Source organism: Hyperolius riggenbachi, chromosome 3 (genome assembly GCF_040937935.1).
Source record: "Hyperolius riggenbachi isolate aHypRig1 chromosome 3, aHypRig1.pri, whole genome shotgun sequence".
NCBI lineage: Eukaryota > Metazoa > Chordata > Amphibia > Anura > Hyperoliidae > Hyperolius > Hyperolius riggenbachi.
The window spans coordinates 138183331-138189594 of NC_090648.1; the positions used below are offsets into that span (position 1 = coordinate 138183331).

The 6264-nt window shown below is 44.7% G+C and overlaps 1 protein-coding gene across 2 annotated transcripts in view; it reads right to left on the reverse strand.

Annotated features, from left to right (window-relative positions):
• The window catches only part of ZFAND6 (zinc finger AN1-type containing 6), a 42464-nt gene extending 41702 nt beyond the window's left edge, over positions 1 to 762 (reverse strand). The window contains exon 1 of one of the 2 annotated variants that reach the window (XM_068274963.1): positions 480 to 762. The gene's annotated coding sequence lies outside the window, so the exon portion shown is untranslated. The remainder of the gene's footprint in view (positions 1 to 479) is intronic. The other variant, XM_068274965.1, reaches the window with a different exon arrangement.
• Between the last annotated feature and the right edge of the window lie 5502 nt (positions 763 to 6264).

Genomic DNA, 6264 nt, shown 5'->3' on the forward strand with positions numbered 1-6264 from the left:
AATAGCCAAATGTCAAAAATCAATTGAACCTTTGTAAATAGTTTATGTAAGGTCACAACAAGGCTATTGACTGAAGGCTGAAATATATGTTGATCACCAATCTATGATTACCAGTGCCTTGACCTGACATGTTTCTGTAACCCTAATAAACCTGGCATAATCTGGCCCTTCCATTTCGCCAGAGCCCCAGGACTAACCCCTGTCCATACAACACCAACACTCTGTAACCCTAACAGATATGTAAACTAACAGTAACTAACAGTAAACATGGAAATGTCATCATATGTACTAGGCACTGAAACCACTTGTTTTGTACATTGCTATCTTCCAGTAGTAGTAATCATTGCTTCACTGACTGGGTTCCCCTTCATTCCACACAGCCTTCGTCCCCCGGCTCCCCAGAGGCCATACAGATTGGGACAGCTGTATGGGGGGCACATGATGTGACATGAGGGTCCTCCCCCGTGCCAGGCACTCACCTCACACACACCACCGGCGGGGGGGCGACGGGGAACTACTCTCCGCACTGGCCGTTCCGGGGAAGCGCTATTATAGTGACGGAACGACAACACACTCCGGCCTGGCAAGGGCAGTGTCACGGCCTCCGTGTTTCGGGATCCCCTCCTCGCTATCCGCCGCAACTCTACGCGCCCCGCTAACGCTCCTGCCGGTGGCTTGTCTACGGACAGTGGACTGCCGGTTGCAACCACTTCCTTCTTTCACACTTCCGGTGTTTTCCTCTAACTTCCGCTGATAGCAGATTTTTCCGGGACACCTTCCGGCTCCTCCTCGCTGGTGCCCTCTTCTCATTGGCTAGGCAGGAAAACTTCACATGACGCACCAGTATTTCTATGACGTCATCGATGTGTAGTCATGACTCAGGGGCCAGTTCTTCTAGTCAGGCTTATCTAGCTTTGCGTGTGAATCACTAGTTTATAATGGCTGCCACCCAGCTGTTTGCTAGAGGCCATTATTAATAAATGTATACTGACAGTATAGAGAAGGAATGTTGACTGTAGATCCTTCTAGAATGTAAGTGTGTCAGGGTAGGGCTCTCTAATGTTGTTGTTCTCATTGCTGTAGGTATTGTTAGACAATTGTCTCCTTAATTATTGACACATTAACATTTTTGTCTTATCTTGGCATTATGTTGTATTACAGTATCTCTGTGGTATGCACCCATGTTGATTTTTACTTTGTACAGCTCTACTGGAAATGATACACAAGCTAGTCAGCCAAAATAATGTAACCTCCTAATCGGTTCATCTTGTGCCACAACAACAACTGTGACCCATGGAGTGACAAAACACTGTTGCGGAGGCGCCTGGTGTATATAAAATGCTAATAGGACAACTGAAGCGAGAGGGAGATGGAAACTGCCATATTTATTTCCTTCTAAAGTGTACCTGAGATGGGGCCACAGGAATAAAATATACAAACCTGGGGTTTCCTCCGGCCTGATCGCTCCCACGTCGTCCTCTTCTGAGTACCCGTTCACCCGCTACTGGCCTCGGAAAATCCATCAGTCGGGGCTAGTCGGCGCAGTCCAGCCAGGTGCACGCCCATGTTTCGTTTCCGGAGTTCTCCACCTGTGCAGTAGTACTGCGTAGGTGCAAAGCGCTCCCGGCAACTTAAACGTGGTGGGAGCGCGCGGCCACACATGCGCAGTTGGCCCTAGACCGGAGGACTTTCCGGGTCCAATTGCGGAAGAACGGTAATTCAGAAGAAGATGGAGTGGGAGCGATCAGGCTGGAGGAAGCCCCAGGTATTTATATTTTATCCCTCTGACCTTACCTCAGGGTCAGTTACCTGGCTATCCACCTGCCTCTAATATTTTTAGTCATAGACCCTGAACAAGCATATGCAGACCATGTGTTTCTGACATTATTGTCAGATCTGACAAGATTAGCTGCATGCTTGTTTCTGTTGGGGCTGCCAGGCAACTGGTATTGTTTAGAAGGAAATAAGTATGGCAGCCTCCATATTCTTCTCACTTCAATCGTTCTTTAACAAGGAAAAGTAGTTTTGGTCTTACCCCTCCTGAAAAAATAGGCCAGAATACTGGGAAAAAATGTTCTCATCCAATGAATAAAAGGGCAAAGTTTTTTTTATTCTTGCCCGCTTCTTCAGATCAATCAAACAAAGTGCCTTAACGGTCTGGCTTTCTTGTACTGAGAGCCTCTTAGTGGTCTGGCTTTCTGGTATAGAGTATCTCAATAACAGAAATCCAGACTGTTAAGGGCAAGGCACTGTGATCTGATTGACCTGAAGAAGCAGGCAAGTTACCACAAAACGCATTGGAATTTTAGTGCTTGCATAAAAATTGCCGGGTGCCGAGCTGGGGGCAACACAGGTGGGGGTGGCCACAGCTTTGGTAGACTTTGGATAAAAATGGCCATGGCATTCTTGCTGATGGAGGGGTGGAGTTTCAGACCTCTAGTCATTTACAGGTGAGTTACTGCTCTTGACACCTGCCTATCCTTGCAACTCCAACACAGAGCTTTACAATCAGAGCTTTTTTCACCCTTATATATTTATACCATACGCAAAGGGATCAGCTCACCAACATCATAAAATGTCCAGTTTATATTTTGTGAACAAAGGGACATATGGACAATCAGTAATGCAGCAGTAACAGCTTATATATTTATAATCTTGTTCCTTCAGTCCAGGTGTTGTTTTCACCTTATGAACGAGAGGAATTTTCACATTTCAGCACTCCTCCCATCCCTTCCCCAATAACTTTCTCACTAGTTAACACATCTAAATGATCTAGATCTTGTTTTTCTTTCAGGACAAATTAGGCTTTTTGGGAATTATATTTTTTTAAGTTTTTTTTATTCTCTATGCATTTTAAAGGAAATTGAAAAAACACTATTTCTCAATTTCCATTCACTATAGTTTTTAAATAAACAATGCTACCGTAGATAAAAGCCACCCATTTATTTGCCCATTTAGAATGGTAATCCCAATATTTAAAGTAGTGCAAAGTATGGGGATAACATATTATTTGGAAATAAAGGTGTATTTTTTCTATATTGTGTTTTATATTTTCTCATTGTACTCTATCAATAATTGCAAGCCCATATTTTCAATAATAACAGTAATATACCCTTATGACATACATATTTAAAATGCTGAAACATTTTATTGCTTTTTATTCAGTTTGTCACTAAAAAGAATTGCCATAGGCCTCAACCCTAAAATCTATTCTACAACATATCACAGTTAAAATAATACCCCATATCTTTCAGTTGATAGCCAGTGGGGCATATATGCAGGCCATCAACTCCAAAGTGTGCAATTGGATTTGTACAGGCCAATTTTTGTTCCCAAAGTATTGTAGCGCCATACTTTGCATAGCCCTAGAAGAGTCTAAACAAAGGCCACAAAAGTCACCATTATGGAAAGCTAATAACCAGGGCTATTTAACCCCCTTGGCGGTATGAAAAATACCGCCAGGGGGCAGCGCAGCAGTTTTTTTTTAATTATTTTTTTTTTAAATCATGTAGCGAGCCGAGGGCTCGCTACATGATAGCCGCTGCTCAGCGGCATCCCCCCAGCCCCGCCGATCGCCTCCGGCGATAGGCGATCAGGAAATCCCGTTCAAAGAACGGGATTTCCTGGAGGGCTTCCCCCGTCGCCATGGCGACGGGGCGGAATGACGTCACCGACGTCGGGACGTCATTGGGAGACCCGATCCACCCCTCGGCGCTGCCTGGCACTGATTGGCCAGGCAGCGCTCGGGGTCTGGGGGGGGGCCGCGCGCCGCACCGGATAGCGGCGATCGGGCGCGCGGCGGCGGCGATCGGGGTGCTGGCGCAGCTAGCAAAGTGCTAGCTGCGTCCAGCAAAAAAAAAAATTAAGTAAATCGGCCCAGCAGGGCCTGAGCGGCACCCTCCGGCGGCTTACCCCGTGTCACACACGGGGTTACCGCTAAGGAGGTTAAAAGTGGATGTTTTGTAAGCTACCAACTTGTGTAGTTTTGCTGGAACTTCCCCAAGTTTGATCATAATTTTGAAAATAACAGGCAGCGGGATCGCCCACTATAGAAACTGCTGTGGCACCAGCTATTTTTATATTTATAGCCGCAGTTTCTATAGTGGGCAACCACCATCATCTTCTATTTTATTGTATGACTCTGGCTTCCAAATTTACTATTATAGCCAATATTAGCGGCATTGGGCAATGGGGATCTGAGCGATTGGTTGCCAGTGATCCCTCATGATAGTCACGATTGCTGCATATTGCTAAACATGGTTCAACTAATTTTCAGTAAACAATGTTACACATCATGAAAAAAAAAGGCACCCATCGCAAAAAAAAAAAAAAACTTGCCGCAAAAATTGTGTCATAGGTACGGATCTTCAGGCACACTAATTGGTTCAGGGACCCCATGATCCCTTACACCAATCATTGCTGCATGGGAGGGAGAAGCATCAGGTGCACTCATAAACACTTTTTTTTTCTTTTGTATATATTTTGTACTTTAAACATTTTTTTAACAATTTTTTAATCATTGATCACTATTAGGGATCATTTCCATTATACAACGCAGAGCCATGCGCTCAGCGCGGCTCTGCAATGCACATGACTCCCGTGGGGGCAGCGCTTGCTATCCCATTCATTATCCTGAATGGGATAGCGGGTGCAGTCGCCCCGAAATTCAGGCAACCATGCGTTGTGCCCATTAACGGAATAATTTTTTCATCAGATGCTATCTTTTGATGTCGTTTTTATGATTGAAAGCAGGGCTGTGGAGTCGGCACAAATATTCTCCGACTCTGCAGAAACCACAGACTCCAACTCAGACTCCAGGTACCCAAAATTGCTCCTACTCCGACTCCTTAGTCTAATTTTTACAAAGGCTATGGATTTGGTTCAAAAATCATCTGACTCCTTAGTTTATTGAAATCAACGACTCCGTCTCCAGGTACCCAAAATTGCTCCGACTCCTCGACTCCAACTCCACAGCCCTGATTGACAGTACAGTAATTGGAAGGTAATCATTGATTGTTCCCATAAACGGGTCAATTAGGGCATTTTCGCTCTTCTGATTTGATCATAAATACCAACATTCGACTCATTTACATTTTCTGTTCCAATTGTCTATAGTATTTTACATTGATTTTTCGACACACACTGCGCAATTCTATTGTACAAATTGCGTGGAAAGATCGCATTTGATGAAAAAATTGTACCGTTAATGGGCACCTTAATAATGATCATTGCGGGACACTGAGGACAGATTGGTCAAGGGATCACATGATCCCTTTGACCAACCACAGCTGCAGTAAGGGGGTCAAGTACGTGGACACGATCATTACAGGAAGTCATTTACTTCCTGTATGCATTTTGAGAATGATCACCGGCTATAACAGCAATAATTCTCATTAAACAGGCACGTATTGGCTCAGGGGACACATGTCCCCTTTCACCAATCCCTCCTAGGCTTGCATGTCCCTCACTGTCCTCCTCGCTTACCTGTTCGGCCTACTACAGCAGCCAAGTCGCACAGTATTGCACTTACACTGGCCCAGCAGCACACCTCCTTGATCGCACTCCCATAGCGTTCTGCACATGCGTGGCTACGAGGCTTGACATAGTGAGTATGAAGATGTATGCCTCTGGACCAGCGTATGCACAGTACTGCACAATTCAGCTGCTTTAGCAAGTTGAACAGCTGGGTGAGGAGGAGGCCCTGGAGGACAGCGAGGGTCGTGTACAGGGGCTGGATGTTGCAGTCTTCAGTTTCAGGTGTGGTATCCTTTAAAGAGGAACTGTAGCGAATATAACATAATGAATAAAATTGCTAATTTATTTTTATAATATTTATAGATTATTTATTCAGTGTTTGCCCATTGTCAAATATTTCCTTTCTCTGATGTACATTATGAAATGTAGTAGTGGCATCTTTAGTTCTGCCAGGTGATCTGCGCTGAATGTTCGTTACTGAGTGTTCTACGCACAGAGGGAAATATTGCATACTTGACAGTTGTAAAAAGCCATTATTTCCCACAATGCAGCAAGGTTCACGGGCAGCAAACTGTCTGGACCATGGTTATGACATCCCGACATCCTCCCTGCTACTGATTGGGGTGAAGTTCAATCCTTGGTTATAGTTCCTTTTTATAGGTGGTGGTGGGGATTTGTATATGGACAGCATCTACTCCCAGAAGTAACTGCAGGAAGCTGGGCCATTGCAGTGACACAGCAATTATCAAATGTCATTAGAGCCATACTTATTCTTTCGAGCATAATCTA